We start from the raw sequence: 25,015 nt of genomic DNA, 5'->3' as shown, positions 1-25,015 counted from the left end.
TTACTGTTCACATATTTTTTACGTGAATCCCCTCCCGCCCGATGCACGGGAAGCGGCAGAGCGGTACGCGCGATCCGGGCAGTCGCAGCCCAGCGACGCGTGTGTTTCATTGCCCACATTCCTTTGCAGTGAGCGCAGCGCTCAGCACCATCAGCGCTCCCTGCGCTGCTACAGGCCTGGAGGGAAGGGACGGACGTGGGGTGACACCCCAGCCAGGCTGGGGGACAGGGACAGCTTTGAGGGCTTCCTATTGCTACAGCTCCAGCTAGCATCACCTCCTGCAATTAAGAAAGCAGAGTTCATTTGGGGTTTTTTTTTTGGGAGGGGGTTGGGGTTTTTTGGGCTTTTTGTTTGGTTCTTGAGTGGGTTTTTTTTAATTGCGTACAAGCGAATCCTTTCCTAACACCACCCAAGCCAGAGCCCGTCCCAGCAGACTGAGCACCATTAACCAGCGCCCACCAAACGCGTCCCCTCCTCTGCCGCTGCGGTTGGTAAGGATCCCCCCTCCCCGAGCACGCCCGCTCCACGCACCGGGCTGGGGATCCGGCGGGCTGCAGCTGCCGGAGGAAGATGCCCCGTGGGCACGTGAGACACGAGCCACAGCCCACAACCAGCTTCACCCGAACCGCGGCGCCTTCAGCTACCCGGCCCGGAGCAAGGCGATTTGTGCGGCCGTCACCGGGCATCGCTGGCAGGCAGGGGCTGCTTGGGGGCACCCGGCGCTCCCAACGCTCCCACTGGCTCGGCCACAGCAGAACACAAGCGTGTTATTCAGCAGAGAATCCTTCTAGCCAAACGGTTACAAAATGGTGCTTTAAAGTTACCACCCAAACCCCCCGAATCCGTAGTTTTGCGAAGGTAGGAGAGGTCTCCCGGGAGAGGCGGCGAACAGTATCCATGAGTTTCTCGTGACCTTACGGAGATTGCCATGACAACACCGCTTCGATCCTCCAAACATGGATATATTCATTTGCACTAGTGTGATTGAGAATAATTAGAGCGAGATTCCCCGAGCCGGGGAGTCACAACCGTACGGCGGTTCACGGCAGCGGAGCCCAAGTTTCGAGGGAAGCAGCCTCAAATTTAAATGTAAAAAAGAAAACCCACAACACTCTTTAGAGCCGCGTGACCTAATTCATTATAAAGAATGTCAGTTAGCAAACCTTTTAAATAAAACATTAAGCTAGAGGTAATTTGAAGCCTTGTGGATTTTGTTTTACTCAATTATTTTCTAATGCTTCAACTTCAAGAATAAATATGCAGAAATAAAAAAAAAAAAAAATACTAAGGGTTTCATTTAATTCTTTTTCAAAAGAAATTAAGACATTCATACTAAACCAAAATACCCTCAACCAAACCAGATTTTTAATTAAAACTTTTATGTCCTACAAGATTCTTCAAGGTTGCAATATCTGCTTCCACATCCGAGAGCTAGCATCACGCTTGCAGAAGGGTGAGCCCATAATTCACGTTAGAATAACCTGTGCTATGCATTAGTATAACTTATTTCCGAGACACATACGCACAAATTAAACCAGGTTTCAATATTATTTTTTTTTCCCTTGCCCATAATTTACATAACCAGCTGCAATTTTCACTCTGTCTGTCGGGAAGGGTTTCCCTCCAGCAGACACAGAAACAGCAGAAGATCACGCCGGCCTCCGCTTTGGTTTTATTAATGCATGACGGCAAGGACGTGGCTGTAGCGAGGCAGGTAGGAACATAAAACCTGGCGAGGAGCGGTGGAGGATAAAAGCTGCTGTTGATATGCACAGTCTAATATGAGGTTAATTGGGAAAGGGGGGAAAATAAAGGGAAGGAGCTTGATGATTAGTGCTGCAAATGCTCTTCTAAGAAATCCTATAAAACCCAAAGAAATTCTATTTCTTCTTGCTGCAGGCCTTCACAGAGGTTGGGCTTATCTACAGAAAGAATAATTTAGGGTCCAGACAATGTCACTGTATTTTAAAAGACTCTGAGGTCTTCGTTCAACCTGGACAAGCTTTTCTGAGCACTTTGCCTGGTCACGGGACGGGTTCCCAAAGGGAAACACGCGACTCCCGCGAAGGGAACAGGGTGCCCCGAACGGGCACCCCGACTCTCCTGGGGTCCGGGTGCTGCTCTCGCCGCAGCCCAGCTCCACGCCGGGGTCACGCCTCAGCCCGCTGCCATACGGCACCTCTGATCTTTACGCTTACCATCTTTTCCGAAAGAAAAAAGCACCTATTTATACGCAGGGCTGTTCAGTTGTGGTTTTTTTTAATTTCCTAACCGCTGCAACAGTTCAAGGGAACAAAATCCACTCTACCCCGTTGATTGGGAATATCGCTGGATACATTTCCAACTGGAAATACAAGGGGAACACGGGAAAAGAGCAATCAGTTATCCAGCGTGAGAGATAACCCCGCTGTCCTGGGTAAAGCCAGCCCTGGGCACGCACACAGCGGGACAGGCAGAGCCAACAGCAGCGCAGCCCACCTCCGAGGACGAAGCCCACCCAGGACAATCTCCAGCCCCACGGCCCCCGGGATCTGCAGGGACAGAGGCTGTTGGCAGGACGGCTGCTGGTCATTCCTGAGCCCGTACTCTGGGATAAGCAAATACAGTCATAAGGAGGAGTCCTTGGGAGAAGAAAAAAATAAAAGTTTAGAGCTAAATATTTGATTTTCATTTGGCAGCATCACCATTTTCAAGAGGACACCAGAAAGAGATTTGCAGAAACGTGCTTAACGCTGCTCTGCTAGCAAGCCTGCACCACGAAACGTCCAGGAAACAAAGAAACCCAGAAGATAAAAACATTCCTTTCTGCCACCATGCTTAGAGTAAAACACCTCAGTACTTTGATTCACCCTTCCATGCAATCTTTAAAAAAATAAAACCTCATCCTTTCCCTGGAATTCACGAAGTGGGCTCCAGCACGTATCTCCGTGCGGCGAGCAGGGTACCCGGCGATGCCCGGGGCAGGCGACGGGGAGCACAGAGCAGAGCCAACGCTTGTCATCGCTCCCTGCTGTAATTATCACATCGCAACCACACCCTGGGGCCACTTTCGGGGTATTAAAAGTTCTCTGTGCCACCAAAATGGGGTATCTCGTGCTGGCACGAGGTCCAAATGGTGGGACCAAGCTGAGCACCCTCATGCACATCGCACGGAGAAATCCACCCGCCCGGAGCACTCCAACGCCGCTCTCACCAAGGGCTTCTGCTACAAATCGAAAACTACTGATGGATCTATTTCTCTGCAGCAGAGAATAAACAGGGATTAGTATTCACCCGCTCGGAACAGGGAAACCCTGCAGCTAGAGGTGGAGTCAGTCAATGCCTCAACATCCAGCCTAAGTTGCTTGACGAATGCTAACTACGACTTCCAGCTTCTTTATCTAATTTGGTTTGATTTTAAAATATTGAGTTATCTAACCAGACACAAAAAGAAGTCTGAAAATTAACCACGCTAGTGAAAACTCTCTCTGCCATTTCATGACACTGTAATTCGATATATATCTCTGAATATTACTGACTTTTGTCAATCACATTTGTATTGAGAAATGCCTTAAAAAAAAAAATCAGGACAAAAGCTACAGCTTTTCAAAATGATCTTAAGCGCCTGAAAAATGGGGTTCTACAGTGAATGAGCCTTTTCAACTTTTGACTGCGATCCACAGCCTGTAAATATTTTAGTCATTTAAGCCGGTTACAATATTTGTTAGGGTCTGGTTTTGTCAATCCATCTGTAAGAAGAGTCTGGTTTCCATATTAGAAGGGGGCAGCTCTGAACCGATACAACCAGTTTCTAACAACAACAACAAAAAAAAAAAAATATATATATATGGAGGAGGGATGAAGCCAATGGCAAAATCCACAACGACTTCAGCCAGGGCCAGGATCTCCTCCAGGAACGTGCTGATGCTCAGAGAAACCCAAAGAAGATGCCAAGGCTGGCCCAGCCCGGGGCAGGACCGCGCGTCCCACCGCGGGTGTCCATGGTCCGACCTCCCATCGCCCAGGCAGTGCCCCCCATTCCGGATGGTCTTACTGGTACCAGTGCTACAGAGCTTTATCAGTGCAATAAAGGTGTAATATTGGACATCCGGGGAGTCTGACACCGTGAGGCGTGTTTAAGTCCGGTACCTAGAAGCCGCTGCTCATGGTGAGGGCGATGCTGCGCACCCCTGGCCACTGCAAATACGAGACACACCACCGAAGAATTTCAGAGAGCGACGGATAGCTGCAAACTAACAGAGCCCGTAATGACTATCCGTGCGGATTTGAAACAACGATCTGAACGCAGAAAGCCTCCCTGCCTATTCCTGAACCCGTGAGGTACAATACTCTCCCCCTCAACCCAGCCCTCATTTTAAAATTCATCCTTTATCAGCTCGAGTTGAGAAAATCCAGCAGAAAGGCACAAATGGATTGTGCTAGTAAGCAGAAAAACTGTTACATCTTCTGAATGTAATTTTGCCAAAAGCCTCTGCACAATTTTTTTTTGTCACGCTTTGCATTATGAAGGAAATTTCTTTTTAGAAGAACAGGAGAATGATTTGCATAATATTCTTTGCAAGTTAATATCAGCCTCTGATAATGATCTCTGCATAATGCAAAAACGTTTGAGAAGACTGTTACAACACTAAGTAATCATATTTTAAATTATGTTTCCCTTTATAGAAAGGTGTTGCAAAAACACACAGACATGAAATCTGTCTGTTGAAGTCCCAAGAACCACCTGACCATCTTCCCACTATTCTACTGTTACAGATTGCAACACTGCCTTTCAAAATCTTACAAAACAAATTACGCTGCAACAGTCTGGCTTCACAGAAGGCAGAGCTTTTTCCTGTGCCGATGCTCCAGCACATCACATTTCACAAGAGCTTCTGATGTACCGCGCAAGTTAAGCAAGGACCTGGAAATTAAGATGTAACACAATTAGACGTACCGCAGCAATTAAGGCGGACTCTCCCGTCCGTACTCGCGCCGAGCCGTGCCACGCCGCCGAGCCGCGAGGTAACGTCGAGAGGAGGTGGCATCGCCGGGGCATCCCCTAACTGCCACCAGGTCCTGGGGACGCTGGTTTACCCAGGCTGCTCCGTTGCCTGGCTGGCTGCAGAGCCACCTACAGCACGTGCCACCAGCGCCACGTCCCCACCGCGCAAGGTGTCCCCTCCAGCAGCCAGCGATCTTCCCGAAATCTCTCCGAGGGATTAGGTGTTGTCTGATGCAGTCACGAGATCCCTGCTAACGCCATCGTTTGTGCCTAATTAGGTCAGGAACGAAACATAAAAAGAAGAGGTCCAGGAGGAAGCCATTTATACAGGCACGCCGAGCAGCATCCTATTAGATGTGGGCACCGGCTATTTCCCTCAACCCATCTCAAACGGGGGATGTGGGTGGGAAGCTAATGCACTTGGATATTAAATGCTTAATATGTCACTAAGACTTAACAACCACAACCAAGTGGTTTAAACCTGAGCTAACCTTCCCTGAACTAAAATAAAACTGCGAAAGGAATGCAGAGCGGTTCTTGGGCCAGCCCTTGCAGAAGGCGACCCAATGCAGGCGGCATACACTTCCATTAAGCCAAGGAAGACAACGCTTGCACACCAACCTATTTCTCATCGTACAAGTGATGTAACGGTCTCAGATTCGGAAGAAAGCACGAGGTGGGACCCATGGCATAGGCTCTGCCCCCGCGAGCATTGCCATGCAGCGCCAACGCCGGAACGTGCCCCAGAAAGCGAGTGTCCCCCGCCACTGCCCACAGCATCCTCGGGACCGCAGAGAAAAGGACATATAGTCCATTTGTGCTACCCACGTCTCTAACATATACAACAGGGCATCATTCAGCGGTGAGGGTGGGTGGGTTTTTTCCCCACCTACAAAACTAAGTCTCAAATTCAAATCCCGGATCTGCGCAGCCACGGCACGGAGAAAACAGCCTCTTGCATGTCAGAGCGAGCTCGGCAAGGCCGTTGTGTCTGCTCAACTGCTGCGCTCCGGATAGAAACGGTAATGGGGACCCGTGATCGTTCCTCTTCCCTCCAGGTTGTGGTAACTCGCAGAATTTGTCCAACCGTGTTCAGTGACGGGCGGGTGAAGAACAACCAGGGTACGTTCTCAGACCACAGACTGGCCAGGCAGTTTTTGGGGGAGATTTTTGCAGACATTCATTTCTTGGTGGCGTTGGCCGTCGCAGCGTCATTAGCCCGTGTACACACTCGGGATGTTTTTCCAAGGCCTTCAGCGCATTGAGTCTTCACAGAGCAGGCTGTACCCACAGATGCTCTGGCACTGTGGACACAAACCCTTTCACCCGCCCCGTTTTCAGCACACACAAAGATGTTTTTGCAGGGTATTGTCAGGTCCCAGCACACCCCGCCTGGAAGCAGCCCAGGCTAATCCTCCAACAATCCTTCACTCCTTCCCATCCTCTCCTCTGCACACCTTTTAGCGAGTTCCAAGCAGTTCCCTGCTACACCTCAACACAGGCCTCCTCGAACGGCTTTGCGAACTCCTTGCCCTCTCTCCACCAGAAACGCCGATGCTGAACCCACCAGCAGCGTCCTCGTCTCTGTGCTGGAGACGGGGCTCCTCTGCAGCTCCAAAACTCGTGTAACGGTGACCAAAATTAGAACCAGCGATGGACACAACACCAGAAGAAGGGAAAATCCAGCAGCTGCCCCAGGCTCCCGTGCTCCGGCGCAGCCCATGCCGGCGGCCACGGCACACGCCGAGCGGCAGTACGGGGTCAGGGCGCAGAGCAGCTGCTGGAGCCACAGACCTGGTGCTGGGCACAGAACTCGTTACAACTCTTTAACGAGCGGATTTGAAATCAGTTGACTTGGTTTGCGGAGACGCAAGCTGTGATCGTGACGAGGAAGCCTGGCCACTGGCTCGTGGGGGATGCGGCTGCACAGAAAGGCCACGGAGAGGCGGCCACCCCACGCGTGCAGCCACCACCACCTCCGGCTGCATCCAGCCGTGTCTCCAGCAAACCTGCACAAGAGTCTCCACGAACAGGAGCGTGGGCGATGCATTTGCCCACCTCTCTGAGTACCAGATCAAAACTGATCCTTCTTCAGGACACTACAGCATGGTGGGTCCCAGGGTGAAGCCCCCGGTGTCCTGGCTGCTCAGGGACACCAGGCAACGCAAGCAGCATTCAGAACTTGGTGGGGTTTTGATTGGGTTTTTTTTTTTTTTTTTTTTTCAAAAATCTCAAGCAAATCTCTCTCTCCCTTCCCCAAACCTGCATACCCATCCATACCAGCGGGTGGTGCCACCAAATGCGATTCGTGTGCCCCCTACCCACCTCCTGCGTGCCTGACAGCTGTCCCCTGCACACCAGGAGGGAAACCTTCTCCGAAGTCCCAGCAAACCCCGCAGCCATCAGCACGTGCGCTTGGGAGATCACGAGGGTGCGGGAACCGCCTCGTGAACTGCCTGAACCCAATATTTCTATTGCTAATGCTGCACGTTACGTTGTACGTAACATTGCTGAGACACAGAGGAGGAGGTCAGGAGCAGGCTGGGGTGGGGGGAGCGGACAGACACCTTACCGGCTGCCTGCCAGACATCCAAATGATTTCAAAAGCACGTATCCGTCGAGGGAGGCTGCAAGAGCAGGGCTCCTGGCAGGTTGGCACTCGGCATTAATTTGTGTTGCTCTGTAAATATATTGCAAATGAACTGCATATAAACGGCTTTAAGAATCTGGGGGGGAAATACCAGTTTGGAGGTGCAAGGGCTGCATATGTTTTCCCAGGTGGTATGAACAAATCATGACTTTCACTACATAAAACCTCACAAATCAGTTAGTAAAGGCTACCGGAGTATTTTTGTTGTTTAAAATCACTTAACACGATGCGCTGTGGACATCACCAGCGGACACGTGTACCACTGTAGCGGTTCCCCGTATTTTGGTGGTGGCCAAACAGAAAGAAATAACCCTGGATGCTCTGCCGAGCCGCGGTGGGGCGCGTGGCCTGACGCAGACACACGCAGACCGCAGGTTCTGCTCGGGACGCAGCCCAGGAGCGAGGCGTGCCCAGAGCTCAGCACGGTGTCAGGCAGGCTGTACCCGAGAGCCTGCAGAGCTTTGCTCCTCGCTCAGGCAGGAGCTGGCCGGCCCAGCAGCACTCGGGCGAGCACAGACTGGGTCTTTCTAAAAGCATCCATTGGATTTTGGTTAAAAAAAAAAAAAAAACCACGAAATAATTAGCGCTGTCAGTAAGATCTGCGAGCCTCGGTAAAAACCAAACAGCTCTGGGCTCTCTGCAGAAAACATCCTATCCGCGCAGCGCGAACGCTGCCAGGAGTGCTCAGCTCCAAGCCCTGCCGTGCGGTGATTTCATCACTCGGCTCCTCCACCCCCTCCAAGCCGCACTGCCCTCCTGTCCCACCGCCCCAGCCTCAGCTCCCTTCCAAAGAGCAAAAAGTTAAGTCCTCCCTTCTGCGTTGTTTCTTGTGCCAAATCCAGATCAGTCAGCAAGTACTGCAGGATACACCTCCCCTAAGGCCACTCACAAACAAGACAACAGCCAGTTTGGGATCTTAAGGGGAAGATAAATGAGAAAACTTCCTAAATTTAATTGTAAAAATATTCATGAAGATACCAAGTGGCTGGGGTACCTCCAGCTGCGCTCTGCAGAAGCGCCCGCTGACCCCCGAGGACACGCAGAGGTGCTTGTCCACGCCTGCGAAGGGGCTCGAGCGGGGACGTCGGGCAGCCCCCCGGGAGAGGGATGGACACCGCCACAGGTACGACTGACGGCAGGATATCAACTGGCCTCACTCACAACCGTGACGGGCTCCGAGAAGACAACAGCTCGAGATGCGCCCGGCTCCCGTGCTCCTCTCCACGCTGGTGCCCGCTGGGGAGCGGGGTGGGACAGCACATTACGGGCTCTTCCCCACATCGGTTCATGAATCTTCAAGGATACGGGACTAGAAATCTTAACAAGACCATGCGAGGATATAAAAGGATATATCGTGCTGAGATCAGCATTGCAATCTGGAAGCAGAAGCGTTGCCACCATTAGTGGATCGGAAATCAAGCCGGAGCGGAGCCACCCCAGCTGGCAACCTGGGGTCTCCAGCCCTCGCTGCCCGACTCCAGGGCAAACCAGCCTCGGGCTCGACGCTCACATTGCAAAACCAAAGCGCTGCATGTACATTGGGCTCAATCTACATTTTTACAGTCTCACAACAAAAAACACCAACGGAAAAAGAAAAGAAAAAACCAAACCACCCAACAGTCATCTGAAAGACCAGTTATTAGATTGCTTGAAATGAAATTCCCACAGATTTTATTGGACTACTCAGATATTGATTCTGGTGCGCTGCTTGCTCAGTCTGCAACGCAGAAATTCACCTTGCTAGAAATCCCTCCTGCGCGCTGGGCCAGGAGCACAAATTTGGGAATATTTGGGGTCGCTTTATTTTCCTCCCTCTTCCTTGGCCTACAATTGCCAGTGCACATCAATAAAATAAGCCAGAATTTCCAGCAGTAATTTCTTCGTTCCCTGCCTGCGCGTTTACCACCACGCCGAGGGACGGACGAGCGCGGGAAGCCTCAACGCCCACGCAGGAAAAGGAGCGTGCAGCACAGACGCCACATCTCCCGTCCCCGTCCCAGGTGGTCGTCACCTGGCTGTACCTCCGCGGGGTTCTGGAGCAGACTTGCGCGTACCCCTCGGGTACCTGCCCTCGGGAATTCCCTCCTCGTGCCGGATCCCCATGGGACCACAGCACGGGAAGACAGAGACGGAGGTCGAACACCCCAGGGTATTGTGTCGGTCTCTGTGTCGCTCTGGTGGGGCGATCTCCCTTCCCATCCCCAAAGGCAGCTCAACTCGAGTGGCATAAACGCCGTGGGTTGGCACCCCGGGGTACGCCTGTGCCAGCAACACCCCCCCAGTTCCTCCAGCCAGCAGAGCCGGGACACGGATGGGTCACGCTCCAGTGGGGCCTCCCCATCCCTGGCAAAAAAGATGATTTTGCATCCCCAACCCAAATTCTCTCAGGTTCTAAATTCATGCGATGCCTGAACACTTGACACAAAACAACAACGGTATGATTTCATTATTTTTTTACCCACATAAAAAGGGAATAAGACAATTAACCCCCAGCCTGTGCTGTGTGTGAATAGCTAGTTCAGAGCTCCAAGAACGCGCCTCCATCACCCCGGCCGTCCAACATCCGAGTCCCTGTGATGAGGTGCCAGCGGCACGCTCTGTGCTTCACGGTTCGCTTCACAAGGCACAAACCCAGCCCCAAAGAAACCGCCATCACTTTCCCCAGACCCCTGCAGAAGTTTCAGCTCAAGCGGGCCTCCCGGCCGACACACCAGCATCCGCTCCCTCGTCCGCCTGCCTGCGCAGTAAAGCACCGTGCGACGGCACAGCGAGCTCGGAGTGGAGCAGCTGGAAGATGACAGCTCTGCAACTTCCAAATTTCTATTTAGCTTTTTTTTTTTTTTTCCCTTTTCTTTCTTTTCCTTTTAAATAAACGCAAGCTGGGCTGGTACTCCACTCCCTCATCGGGATGTGCTCATCCTTCGACTTCACAGCTCATCCACTCCTGAGCCGCATCACTTGCACGCCCACCCCGTTAACAACTCAGCGCCCCGTCCCGATGCCGGGAAGGACAGCCCCGTTCCTTGCCAAAGGATCTGCCCTCCCCAACTTCTCCAGCATCCCACAGGAGGTGCGGGAGGTGAGAAGCTCTTGGACAGCACAGGGCAAAGCTCTGGAGAAGGCGTCCAGAAGCCAAGTGCGTCTAAGCCGACCGGCACAGAGTGTTCTGGATGGGCTGGAGGCTTGGCGAGGCCAGAGTGGCCGAGCACGGCCCATGGCCCTGATGGAGCCGTGGCACGGATCCGGGGAGACGTCTGATGAGTCAAGAAGTCCCGTTGTTCCATTCACCACGCAGCCCGTGAATTAGTCAATCCTCCTCTTTCGCCTACCCTGCCGGCTGGGGGCGGGGCTGGCCCCCATCCAAATATTGTGTAAGCAGCAAAAAAAACCCCAAACCTATTAAACCCCCCCAAAACCAGTTAATCTGTAGAAACATTATTTTAGAGGAACGGGGGGGAAAGCCGAAGCCGTAACGGCAAGCGATGACTTGCTCTTCTCCCATTCCCTTCCTCCAAGAGCCCTAAAAAGACTTCCCACGTCCCGCTGGCCCTTCTCACGTTTCACCCGGGCGCACCGAAGAGGAGCGCGGTGCCGCCGTCCCGCCAAGGTCACGGTCACAGCGAGCCGCCCAGGAGGAGCCCGGCCCGGCGATTCCCGGGGCTCTGTCCCGGCCCCCGGCCCCGGCGTTCCCGGGCTGCGGAGCAGCAGCTCACGGGCAGGATGTGTCCCGGCGGGGACAGCACAGGGGGGGGCGCAGGCAGGGGAGCGACGGAGCTACGAGGCTGTTCGCCGTCGGCTTCATTTCCACGGGCACCCACGCAGAAAGCTAACGCAAGCTTCCCAACTTCTACTTTTTTTTAAAAGGCTTTTTTTCCTCTTTTCCCTCCTTTTCTCCCCCCCCAGTTTTTAAAATCCAATTATAGCACGGCGCTCTCAGCAGGGGTCAGTGTAGAATAAGAATCGCCCGAGTTAATGGACATAAGACCAAGAAAGATTAATGCCTAAATGGTTTCAAAAGTTGTATGATGCCGATTTCATTAACATTTTAATTGTAATGTATCTTTTTAATCTTCTTTCACACTAACGGTTTTATATGCTTCAAAAAAGAAAAAACTGCTGACAACAAAAATATCAACATACCAAAATTAACAGACGGAACCGAGTGCTGTAATGGGAACTGAATGAAATGCAGAAAACCGCGTTAATGATGCATTAAGAGTAGGAATTGTACTCAGACAAGAGTCAAAAATTCAGCGCTACAGTTGCACGCCCTGTCTTTGCCTTCGCCAGACACTCAGCATGACCCCAGACACGTGTCCTTTAGCGGGGCTGCGCAGAAGCAACGACCCGGGGAAGCATTACCAAACGCACGCATAAATTTACCAAAAAAGCCTCCTTTAAACCTGGCAATTCATCCAATTTAATCAAGGTGCGAGAACGGAGCAGCAGATTCAGAGGAGGCTTCTGCTGCTGCCGTCGTCCACGACCACCTTCACGCAACGGCACCGACGTTGCCGTCCCCGCTCCGCAGCCCCAGGCGCCGTGGCCGCAGCAGCACCCGCAGACGTGAAAGATGCGGTTACAACCGCCGTGCAAAATTTTATTTTACTTCTTAATTAGAAGACAATTAAACCTCAGCGGTAATGTTTCATTAAGCATGGGCATGTATGGATGATGTTAGCACGTATAAACGAGGAACGCACAAAAGGAGGAGATAATTGCAGAGCAGACAGATGAAGTTTCAAACAACTTTTCCTTGTGTAAATGAATGACTGAGCGATACAGATGCTTTCGCCTGCCCGTGAGGCTGGGCTGAAGCTACAGGAGCGACGCAAAACCCACAGCGTCCATCGGTTAGAAGGGAGAAGGTCTAGGCAGAGTGATACGCACCCTCCGTACAACCGCCAGCAAATCCAAAAACCCGGCGTTTGCACCGAGAGCGTGATTCCAAGCCGAGCTCGCACAGAACGCAGCCAAAAAGCACACTGTACTCCCCAGATGAAGGGGCACCTGCGGCGGGGGGTCACCCCTGGTCGTGGGAATTTCATGCCAGCGGGATCTCAGCCACGAGCTCAGCACCGAGAGCCTTGCCCAGGAGGGGTCCGTGGTGCTCCAGGGCCCTCGGGCACGTCCCGTCCCGCCGGAGGTCTCCCACCCAGCGCCGGCCATGCCCATCTGCCTCTCCCCTTGGGAATCAAGTCATTGTAACCGCCTTCAAATGTATAAAACCTCCCTCTCCGTGTATTTCGGGCACCTTGCCTTCTGCATGGCACGCCTTGAAATGCCAACCCTTTACTTCTACACCTGCATGTTACACCTCCACGGAGCATAATCCTGCCAGAGCTCAGCACCCAGGGAAGCACTGAGTACCGAAACGTTATCGCTCCTTTGCCGTGTCGTCACTAAACAGCGTCTTCTACAGCATCAATGCACGGAATTACATTGCTTCCAAGCCTAACCCTTGTTTTCTTAACGCTTCACATAGTTGGAGCATAAATGTTTGTCCTATGACAGAGAGAACTGGCATGTAAAACATGTACCCCCCCACTATATATATATATATATATTTTTATATATATATATATATATATATAAAAATAACGGAGGCTGCCATATGCTTCCGCAGCGGATATCATGATAGCAACGCGCAGGTGGAGCCGAGCCAGCGCTGGCACCCGAACACAGGACCCTTTCCACACAACCACTCTGCCACCGAGCCCACGAGCCTGAGTAAGCACAAGCTCGGTCACATTTAACTTGCAATTCTTCGCGCACTCTCTTCTTCACCGCGCCGCCGAAATTCGGTCTCCAGACACCCAGGGATGAAAAACATCTGGCTCTTCTCCCCAAATCGATAGATCCAGAAGAGCCCTGATTGCTACAAATGAGATGCTGCAAAGAAAAGAGGATTTTTTTCTCCTCCTGTTTTCGCGAGTGATGAATAGATCCTGATATTGGCTTTATTGCTGTGGGGATGACACCGGGAGGTGAAGTATTTAATCTCATCCCAGTGACTATATATGGTCACTCTGATGGAGTCACCTCCCTCCCCTCACGCTCCGTCGCCCTTCGCTCCTGGCACTGGCCTCGGCAGCAAACTGGCAGCGCTCGGGCACCGCGCCGGCGAGCCAGAAGTCAGCAGACTCCCCACGTTCCTATGCGCTCTCTCTCTCTCTCCCCCTTTCCCAATTTTTTTTTTTTTTTTTGGCTTTTACAAATCTTAAATTGCAAGAAAAAGAGAGAGAATACACAAACACTGCGGGGAAAAAAAACATTTGAAGAGTGCTTTATAGAGAATTGTTGCACGGGGAGGGGAAAAAAAACCCTGTTGAGTTACTTATGTTTTAATGTACAGTTCATAATCACTTAGAAGTTAAAAAAAAAATAAAATCAATCTTTTTGTGAAAAGTATATCAATTTATTCAGCCCACACACAGTGGTTTGTTATTGGAGGGTAGTTTGTGGCTGCTGAAGCAGTAGCAGCGATTTCTGCCCCCCCATCCACCCACCTAAGGGAAAAAATGCACCGAAATATTTGTCTTCATAGGAAGCGAAACACAAAAATGTACTTGACATGCAAATTTTTTTTAAAAAGTCTGATGCGAGGACCTCTAAAGAGACCGAAGCCGAACTGCGATGTCTGTGAACAGCCCTGGGAACACACACAGAGCACAAAACACACGCCGAGGGCTATCGAGCTCCATTTTACCCCACCGAGCCGCCAGCTTTCGGGGGGTCTCGGTCACCAGACCAGACAATTGCTCTCGTCACCACGGGCCCCAACGCCTCCTCCGGCGAGGGGCTCAGAGGAAGAGCTGGTGTCACGCAGGGGCAGCAGCCCCCCCCGTCCCTCCTGCCCTCCCCGTCCGTCAGTCCATCCGCGGGGCAGCCTCTGCCCCGGCCGAATCCAGGGATGAGGAAGAGCGTGGTACCTTCAGTGGGCTGAAACCCCCGGCCAGGGAAAAGAAGGAGGAAGCTCCGCACGCTCCTTCCATCACCCAGGGCTCTACGTGGCAGGCTCCGTCCCAGCAGTCCGATTTTTATTACCTCCGTCCCCATTTAGGAGTAACCACATAACAAAACCGAGCGCAATCCTGCACAGCAGAGCTCGCCCGGGGATTGCGTCTCCCTCGCCGGGATCGCGGCATTTCAGCAAGTTTTCCCTTAACAGCAGCGTTTATGGATACAAAGACTGTAAGATTTAATTTTTTCTTTTTTTTTTTTTTTTTAAATTTCTGTTCTGCCTCCAAACGTTTGCTTAAAAACAAGTTGAACTTAAAAAAAAAAAAATAAACTGCTAATGAATCACAGTTCCTAGCAAATGAGCAATTGCAGTTGACACAATGAATTATGCCTGAAGCAAGCTGGGAAACATATTTTGCAAATGATCTCATCCACAGGCAAACCTGGCATGACACTTGATTTGCTAAAAAAGACACAAAGCCTGTCAAAATTCCTGTCACTTCGCAAATAAAGTCAGGTAGAGAAAACCAACAGCCTCACCCTCTTTTAAGCACGCTTCACCTATTTCTCAATTGCTCTACAGGCTTGATTAAAAAAAAAAAAAGCAAAAACAAAAAACCAAACCCCACAACAAAACCAAAAAGCAAACAGAAAAAAAAAAACCCCCCCGCACAACACCCCTTTCAGGTGTGCCCATCCCACTGGGTGCTGAAGGCTATCGGCTCGGCGGCCAGGGCTCCGGGTGACGGATAGATGGGCTGGGAGGCTGCTCTTCCGATGGCAAACACGGGCTCGGGCTCCATTTGAAGGCTAATTGCAGCAAGACACAATGCTCGCTCTGGCCATTAGGTATGGCAGGGAACTTACAATTCAGTTTAATTTCCTCCGGCTGAATGCCTGTATTTTATTTCTTTCATTGCATTCGACTAAACTCAAAGAAATGTAGGGTGGGGGGAAAAAAAAGCCATTAAAGTGCAGCCCCCCCCCCGCTCCTCAGCATGCCCGGGCCTCTGCAGGACCCGTTCCTTTCAGCCCGGCGCAGCCCACCCGATTTCCTCACCTAAAAAAGAAGCCGGCTGGCTCAGAAAACCTGGGAAAATTCAAACCCGTGGCTGAAGCCTTCTCCTAACCCCATTTTGTCAGGCCTGGGTATTTTTAAACCCAGGCATTGTAGAGAGCAAAGCGAGCGCAGAGCCGCATCGCCCTTTCCAGGCTGGTTCGCTGTGTTCGGCCCCCCCATCCCCGCCACCCCTCCCCACGCGCCCCAGCGCCGCGCACCAGTTTAAGTACTGGTACGCCAATAAAGCCAGATCCCCGACACAGCACGTCCCCGCGGAGCTCCGCAGCCCTGGCGTGAGCCCTCCAGAAGGCCTGGCAGGGAAATCGCACTTTATAAGAAGACAGTCTAAAATAAATATTGCCGTGCCGAGGCGCGATGGTTTGCAGCCCCGTACGCGCGCGCCGCTCTGCAGGTTTCTCTGAAGCAAACGCAGAGCTCGCCCAGTCGAACTGGCTCTGGCAGGAGATTTCTTGGCGCCTCTTCCCCGAGTGCCGGACCGGCTGTGCTGCAAAGCGGCCTCGCACCTCCCGGCACCTCGGCGTGGGATTTACACCAAAGCCTAGTCTGGAAAGGACTTACCCGGGCTTTACAGCCAGGCTCCTTCAAGTTCAAGGAGAAGGGATTTCTCTTTTCTGGACTTACCAGCAGTAAGGACACTCTACGTCCCCCGGACCCGCAGCGCAACCGCCCCACGGTGATGCCCGTGGGGATGCTGACCTGTCACCGGCACCCACTGAGAGGGACCAAAATCCGCCCCCCTGCCCCAAATCCAGGGGGACTCCCTGAGCAAAGCAGAGAGTTATGGCGGGGGGAGCGAAAAGGCTTTTCCCGTGCAAGAGGGCACTGAGAACATCACTTCCAAAGCGACACAGCACCAACGCACGCGTCTAACCAAAGGCGACCATCTTCTCGGAACAACGGAGGACTCTGGGAAAAGCCCGAGAGACCCACAACCCCCCGGCGCCGGCCCCGCGCCCCCGGCCAGAGCCCGGGCTGGAGGGGGAACATGTCCGGTCCAGGCCCAAAGGGAGACCCCCAGGAGACCGGGAACCGAAGGCGTTTTGGGGAACGCTGCCCCGCACGAGCGCACGGCCTAGCCGAAACACAACCTGCACGTTGTGGGCGTGAAACGTCTCAAACAACGCAGAGACCTCCCGCTCGCACGCTTACCGACGTCTGACTTTGACCAAACTATTTTATCATTCAGCAAGCCTCGGAAGTTTTCTCTGACCAATTTGAAGCTCTAGAAATCCATCCCCACCCTTTGGTGCTCAAATATTACAGCTCTCCACCCACGGAGCCTCAGTGACAGGGCCTCCACAGGAGGAAAATCCCTAAACCCACAGCGGGTATAGCTACGGAAGGACGTTTATTCTCAGGAGGAGGAGGAGAAGATCCCTAATTATTTTATATTTGCTTCTTACTTCAGATCAAACTACTATTACCTCCATTATCCACACCCCGAGGTCACGGACTTGTTGTCCTAGGCTGGGCAAACCCCATCGATTCAGCTAATAAGGAAAGGCTCAGCTTTTACTCCTCCACCGAAGGGTTTTACTGAATCGCAGGGAATTTGGGTTTAGCTGCGCTTGAACGCCGCGCTTGTGAGGGGCACCGGTTCTCTCGGCCTCCCCCGGCACGCGGCGGGCACCGGGGCCCCCCACGGGGTTTGCACAGCCGCCGCCAGAGTCGCCCCAGACCCGCCGCGGCTATCCCCACCGAGGAGCCAACGCGCCACAGAGAGGGCAGCAATCATCCCGGTTTGTTTACCGATTTCAACTTCTCCTACTGTTTAATATTTCAGCTGGAGAAGGTAAACCGGCACGCCAGCCCCTCAATTACATGGGGCGCGAGGCAAACATTTGGCAGGCGCGAAGCACATCAAGCCGCCCGCAACCTCGCAAATGCCTCCTGAAAGGAGGAAAAAAAGTGAATATTCAAATTAATGACCCAGCGGGTAATGGAGACTTGGCTGGAAGCGATCCTGCGCTCTGCCGTAGGTCGGTACGGGTGAGCCCGGCGGAGCGCAGCACACGATGTACTGCTGTCGTTTTATTTTCCTACAGCAGGGAAGATGTTTGGAGAAGTCCTTGAGCACAGCAAACGCACTTTAACTACAGCAGGCTGCAGACTGCAGCAGGCAGGGGAACGCGCCGGCGCTCGGGAAGGCGCTTACCCAAGAAAAACCCAACCACCTACCCCAATTTTCCCCCCCTCCTTAGACACCAACAAAGCGGATTAACATCCCTGCCCCTCGCCGACAGACGGGTCTCGTGTGCCGGGATGGGGGGACCAGCCGCCCGTCCCAGGGCAAGCCCCCAGCCGTGGCCGTGTGAGGAGGGCACCGGCCACCCCAACGACCTCAGGAATCGTTCCTGAACTCGGGATTGAGGTGTTTGGCCAGGTTTTGCTTATTTTTTTATAACATCTCCCCTTTCACAGCGTTCTGCTCCCCCGGGAGAGAAAGTACGAGCCTGCGCCTGCATTTAGCCATTAAAAAATAAAATATCCAGCCAGCACCGCAGCCTCTTCAGAAAGGTATTTCTAATAATAACCTGATTTTCCACATTCGTGCAAGACTTGAAAACACAGCAGGAACTAACCCAATTCATCCCCAAACCCCACTTCCCACGGGCAGGGCGGGGGGGGGACACCCAGCACCCCTGGGTTCCCTCTGCCTCCTCCCAGCACCCCCCCCCCCCAAAAAAAAAAAAAAAACAACCCCAAAACCAAAACCCCTCGGCTGAGCCAAACCCTCCCTCTGGGTAACCGCAGCGTGATAATGAAAGGAAAGATTAAAAGCGAGATGTACGTGTGTGTGTGTCCCCAAAAAAACCCGGGGGGGGGGGGCTGAGGCGCGTTTGCGCGTTGCACAGCTTTCCCCGAGTTTTAATATCATGGGGGTGGGGGGGGGGGTGGGGGGTTGATACTTATTAGAATAGAAAAGGGGGGGATGCTGGGCTCGCTGACTCGCGGTAACTGCCCCGCACCCCCCCCCCCCCCCCGCACCCTTCCCTCCTCGTCTCCCCGGGGTCCCGGGGCCGGCCGCGGCGCTCACCTGAGGGGCACCGGCCCCATGGACGCTGCCCTGGGCCTAGCGGCGGCGGGTGGCGGCGGTCCCGGCGGCGGCAGCAGGAAGTGATTCCAGCCGCTCCTCACATGGACTTTCCCTGACCTCGCCCAGCAGCGCCGGCAGCCGCGGCCGCCGCAGACTGCCGGCCCCGACGGGACCGGGGCGGGGAGGGGGGGGGGGGGGGGAGGGAGAGGGGCGGCGGCGGGAGGTGGGACCGGCCCCTCCGGGCCGGTCCCACCTCCCGCCGCCGCCCCTCTCCCCCCCCCCCCCCCCGGGGATGCCCCCGCTCGGGGAGGAGGGACCGCGGGGGGGGCGGGACCCGGGCACGGACACACGGGGACACACAGGGACACACGGACACACGGGGACACACAGGGACACACGGACACACACAGAGACACAGCCCCGCCACCCCCCGGGGCATCGGTGTGGAGGGAGGGGTGCGGTCCGGTCACGGGCGAAAATCTATTTTATTTTCTTTTATTTTATTTTCTTTTACTTTATTTTCTTTTATTTTATTTTCTTTTATTTTCTTTTCTTTTATTTTATTTTATTTTATTTTATTTTATTTTATTTTATTTTATTTTTATTTTATTTTATTTTATTTTTTATTATTTTATTTTATTTTATTATTTTACTTTTTTAGTTTACTTTTTTAGTTTACTTTTTTAGTTTAATTTTTTATATTTTTTATTTTTATTTTCTTTTTTTAATTTTTAATTTTTAAACTATGTTTATCTTGACGTTATTTTTATTTTCATTTTTATTTTCATTATAATTTTCACTTTTGTTTTCATTTTATTTTAAAATTCTCATTTTAATTTTTATTTTCATTTTTATTTCATTTCATTTCTCCATTTTATTGCTTCATTTTCTAATTTCATTTCCTAATTTCATTTCTTTATCTCTTTTATTCCTTTCTTACTTTCTTTTTTATGATTTCCTTTTATTATTTTTCATTTAATTTTATTCTTTTTCTTTATCTTTATTTATTCATTTACGTCCCCAGTAACCCCAGGCCTGTGCTGACCCACAGCTCTGCAAACCCGGGTTGGAGCTGAGCCCAGCCTCCTGGGCTGCCTCCACCTCCGCTCTCTTCTTCCGCACCCTTCTCCTGCGGTAAAAAGCCTTTTAAACGTTACACAGAAAAGCAGAGTTACCCGAGGTCGGACTGCTCGAGACTTGTGGGCAAAGTTTCATTCCAAATTTCATTCTACAGCCTAAGGGGAAAAAAAAAAAAAAAAAAAAGAAAAAAAAAAGTCGGTTTGCTTTCTTTTTTCTCAAAGCCCAAAATATTAAAATCAGCAAACCTCTCTGCACGATTAAAGTGCGCAGTGTTAGCCCTACGTCTTCTAAATAAATTTCAAAGGAATAACAAAAACCTCTTTAAAGCACAAGCCTCTTTCTGTCTGTTCTGCATGTAAGATTGTGTCAGAACTTCTTTGAATCTGGAAGTTTCTTTTCTCTCACACTCTCGAGCACTTATCATTTCGAGGCTGCCTTAAAAATCCGCAGCAAAATATCCCCGTATTTTAAAAATCAACATCGGATGCCTAGAACTGCTCAAGGCTGAGGAATTTCATTAGCACTTGACACTTTAAAAAACAGTGTCAGGTCAGGACAAACACATTTTCTTTGCTGTGCAAGATAAAATTGGGTTTTTTTAGAAATGATGCATGAGAAATATGTCCCCAAACTGCATTCTGAGCTGGAGCAATCATACTGCCCTCGAATCGTGACGTTCCCTGCTCCCCTCCCTTGTTTTTCATCGAAGCATCTCACCACGACGCTACAAACGCTTCCGCAGCTGCACGCCCACCCACTCGCCACTTGGCAGACAAGGGAACTGGGCCAGCGGTGGCCCATTTGGCCACTTTCCGGATGGAGCGGAGCCGCCGAGTTTCATTCCGGTAGAAATACGTGAAATATCTCGTGTCAGAGCTCCCCTGGCGCAGGAGGTGCCCCTGGTGCGCCCGGCTGGACCGCCACGGGCTGCGGCACTGCTCCTCGGGGGCAACGGGGACAGCCAGCACCGTCCCCTCGTTGGACGTTGGAGCATCCCCGCGTCGCAGAGGACGCGGGGACGCAACTGGAGGGATTCGCGTTGCCCCGAGATGCTTCACTTCCTACGTTTTCCAGCAGAGCTCAGGCTCAGCGTAGGGATGGGAGTCAGAGATGGGGATTTTGGGAGCCCCCTGCACCTCTCCAAGGTTCACGGGAAATCCAGCCACGTCCACGGGGAGCTGCGAGATGCCGCGTAGCTGGAAAACTCCTGTCCTTCCCCAAGCGCTTATAGCGGGGTGGAAAATCTGAGCGCCGTGGCTTGCCCAGGGCCTCCCGTAGCAGCCTTGAGGGAGCAGAAAGGCTGCTAAGGCTTCAGCCGAGAGAGCATCTTCCCTCCCTTCAGCCATGGACATTTTAAAAATGTTCTGTGATGGAGAAAGAAACATTTCTTAAGTACCATTTGATGTCTCGGAATGGCTCCAGGGCTAGAGAAAACATGTTTATTTACTACTATGCTGATTTTAATGCAAAAGATTGGTTCAGCGACTAGAGGAAACAAAATAGGCAACATTTTCCATAATGTCTGCAAAGTGTTCTTGGGCTGACGAAAATATTTTCTTTCTTTCTCTCTCTTCCCTGCATTTTTTTTTAATCTAGCATTTCAAATTGAAGAATGGCTTGAGGGCTGAAGAAATCACTTGATAAAATACCCAACATTTACATTCTTGCAGGAGAAAAGCTAACTTCCCCCCCCCCCCCATCTGAACGGTGGTTTAGTGAAGCAGAAGAAATAATCCTGCAGTATCCCACGTCTGTTTAACCCTTCCTGGCTGCAGCTCTCGAGTTAAACATCAGCCGTTCGCTGCAAAACTTTAGAGATTTTGTTCCTTTGCCAAATTTTGGGCTCTGAGGACACTGAAGATGGTTCAGACGGGCTTTGGGTCCTGCTCCCCAGTTGCATTTCTGAATGGCGGCGTGAGGGAGCCGGCCTGGCTGGTACCAGACTCGCGGCTCTCGGGGAGCCCACGGCCCAGCAACGCTGCACCAGTCTCCGACGAAACCAATTGTCATAGTAGGATGAATTTTGGTAACCGGGGCAGAAGTGTTCTTTGTATTATCTACCCGGTCCAGCACGCGCAACCAGTATTTGCGGTGGGCTGTGAACTCCAAGGCAGTCTGGCAGGGAGAGAAAATCGCCTGCTGCCAGAGCCCTCTGCTTCGCTGGCGCGTTCAGCTAACGCTTCAGCGTAACGGGGATTCCGGGGAGAGAGGAGAGGACGCAGCAGCTATGTCACAGCCGTATAAAGTTCACTGGGATTAACGTACCATCATGAACAGCAGCAAATGACAAAACAAAAAGTATCAGAAACCCTCATTTACGTACTTTATTCATGGCAGAGGGATTTGCCTCTTCCTCTCCCCACCGCACCGGCCGTTGAACCTTGCCAGACGATGAGTTTTGCTTGTGCTCCAGCCTGCAAGAATGGAGACACTCTTTAACGTCCTTGTACGAAACCGAAGCGCTGTGAGGAAAGAGTGGGTTCCTCGGGGGATTTGTCGCAATCAGTGTAGCAGAGCGGAGCGGTGCGGGAGGATACACGGGCTCTGGCCATATAGAGCAGTAACTACCTAGTTACACACCTCTCGGCCGCGGAGCTGAACACGGGTCTGAAGGTAGGTGTTACGCCGGCCTCCCCCTCTGGAAAATGGAGATAAAGAGGTTAAATGACAACCTGTGACCACCACGGGAATTTATCTGCTGGCTCTGCCTCGTTAGTCTCTTGCTCCTCTGCTCCTTGACCGCTTTGTGGTGTCTTCATTTCACTTCCCACTCTGGAATTACACTCTGCTCCCATTAGGGAGCCTTGCTGGCACGTATTTCACTGGGAAAGCTTTAACCCTGCTGCAGTAAATCTCTCCTGGGTCACGGGGGGTCTCATTCCAGCCCAGCAATGTTTTCATGTCAGCCCCGCAGAGATCTCCCGGGAGGCCCCGGGCTCAGAACTGGCATTTTGACGGTGCCTGAGCTCTCTGAACTAGACCGTGACCCTGGGAGATAACTGCCATCGCAGCCTACTTTTAACGTTAGTAATTGCCATTGCCAGGCGCGATCAGCCGCGACGGGATAACGAACGGCGTATTCGCCGCGCCTTGCTGTTACCCGCCACGCCTGAGGAGGGATGGGGTGCTAACCCCGCGTTTTGGGACAAGCCCCCAAAATCTTTGCTCAGCCAAAGCTGCAGGACCCAGGCAGACAATTTCTTACCCAAGAAAGCCTTTCGTTTGTTGGCTTTGGCGGCTGTTCCGCTTGGTTATTTTTTTCTCCCCCGGGTATCGTCCTTTCCAGCTTTGAACGTGGCGTGACGGCCCCAGCTACCCCAACCCTCCGCCTGCTCCAGCTCACGTAATGCCGGCCAGAAAATGGGAAACACCGCCGGCAGGCTCTGCCACCTCCCTCACCCCTCTGGGCAGGGCTTTCCCGCTTCAGCATCCCCAGGAAGGTCATGAAGTCGCTGATGGGATAAGACACCGCTCAGAGTGAGCCCATGTGATGGAATCGGATGTTAGAGCTGTTATTTTTTATAAATAAAGTCAATAAATTTCTGAGTACTTTGCATTAAGCATCTAGCCAAGGCTCGGGCACTGCCCTACGCCGCACGGCTGGCACAGTGCAAGCGGTAGTTATTTTTACTACAGCCAGGCTTATGTCCTTTACATGAAAATGATGGGGAATAAGTGAAAACAAACAGAAACGAGAGTGTCTCCAAGGTGGCCGCGTTGTCCTAACTAAACTGGTACAAGGTTGTGTGTAAAAAGGCTTTACTTGTTGTAAATAGAGAAATCCTCCAGATCCCGTCGTGAGAATTGCTCCGGAAGCGCAAGGCAGCGCTCCTTTCCAGCTGGGCCTCCCAGGAGGTGAGAGCAGGACAGCAACAAAACCAAGCCATCGTTGGCCTGTTTGAACAGCGATTTATTACAGAACGGTAGGGTGACTCTGCCAACAGGGGAGGAGAAAACCCCGTCCCGGGAGGCATTTTCCCCCGACCGTTAATTCACGTGCAGGGACTAAACGCCCCGGCTTAGCTGAAGTTGCTGGGCTCTGCTGCTGGAAGGCTCCCGACCCCCCTCGACACGGACTGCAGACTTTTTTTCTCAGGAGCAGCATTAAAATAAAATTTTCAGAAAAACAGGTGCTTTCAACTTAAAGACTCAACGTGTTGGTGGATAGATACGTCTTCTTGCAAATGAGCCTGATTTTTAATTGCCTTTACCGCTCAGAAACTGTATTTAACTTGAACTGGCGCCATTCACGGGATTTTACAAGTCCTTCTCTGGCTGAGTGCTGTCTCTTTAAGGTCTGACCATGATTTCTGCTCCCAGATCCATCACCTTCCACTTGGCTGTGTGCGATCAGGACTCGTTAGCGCAGGAACTACTGTACCGAGCAACCCGGGTGACGGCGAGGACTCTCGTTGGGACTCACCCCCGCTGCAGCGCGTTGCATTCGAGGTCGCCCGTTTGCTCCAAAGAGTTTTGAAACTCGGGTAAGGAGCGTTCCTTTCTGGTTTAGCAGAGAGGGGGAAGCTGGGCTCTGCGTGCCCTCGTAACGTGGAGGGGTGTCTGCAGCCAGCCTGGAGGTTTTGGGGATGCCGAGCAACCCCCTGTGACGTCTCTCGAAGCAGAACTCCCCGCAGACTGATCTCAGGCTTGTCACATGGGATGTCTCATGGTTTTTTGATACAGCCATCACTTTTTCAAAGTCTTTCTTGGATAATAATTTTAATTCATTTAAAGTTGACCGCTCAGTTGACCGCTGAGCAAATAAATGGGGTTCAGCCGCTCCCTACGGATTCCCTTCCATTCCTCAGCATTTTGTGATTTAGATGCACAGAATCGCGATCGAGGTGCCTTAAATCAAGCAGCTCAGGTCACTCTTGGAGGGCAAAGAACTCTGGCCAGGTGGAGAGGCGGCCGGGTGGCCGGGTGTCTGCTCTGCAGGAGACAGTGACGCCCTCAATCAGAGTGTGAAACTGCCTGAAATTCAGACAGGCATTTAATTTTTCTAAGATAAGCATGTAAATGAGACTGGCATAATCGGTTTGTGCTTCCCCTTCCTTTCTGCAGAAGAACATTTTGGGTTGAAGTGTCTGTGCTGTGCCTGATGCAGCAAGTCACCGCTGTCGGAGCCGTGATTCACGAGCTGAGGCTGCAGTGCCGGAGGTGGAAGCGGGTAACCTCGGCTCCCCGCTCCGCCCGGGCAGGCGAACCCCGCTCCTCCTC

The 25,015-nt window shown here is 52.0% G+C and overlaps 1 protein-coding gene across 5 annotated transcripts in view; it reads right to left on the bottom strand.

Annotated features, from left to right (window-relative positions):
* The window catches only part of NACC2 (NACC family member 2), a 61,328-nt gene extending 41,390 nt beyond the window's left edge, over window positions 1–19,938 (bottom strand). For 2 of the 5 annotated variants that reach the window (XM_075772881.1, XM_075772879.1), the window contains exon 1: window positions 18,716–18,904. The gene's annotated coding sequence lies outside the window, so the exon portion shown is untranslated. Of the gene's footprint in view, window positions 1–11,121; window positions 11,429–14,566; window positions 14,723–18,715; window positions 18,905–19,890 lie in introns of those variants that run through there. The other 3 variants (XM_075772885.1, XM_075772883.1, XM_075772888.1) reach the window with 3 other exon arrangements.
* Between the last annotated feature and the right edge of the window lie 5,077 nt (window positions 19,939–25,015).

This window comes from Balearica regulorum, chromosome 20, assembly GCF_011004875.1.
Source record: "Balearica regulorum gibbericeps isolate bBalReg1 chromosome 20, bBalReg1.pri, whole genome shotgun sequence".
NCBI classification, from domain to species: Eukaryota; Metazoa; Chordata; class Aves; order Gruiformes; family Gruidae; genus Balearica; species Balearica regulorum.
This window is presented reverse-complemented; position numbering and strand designations above follow the sequence as displayed.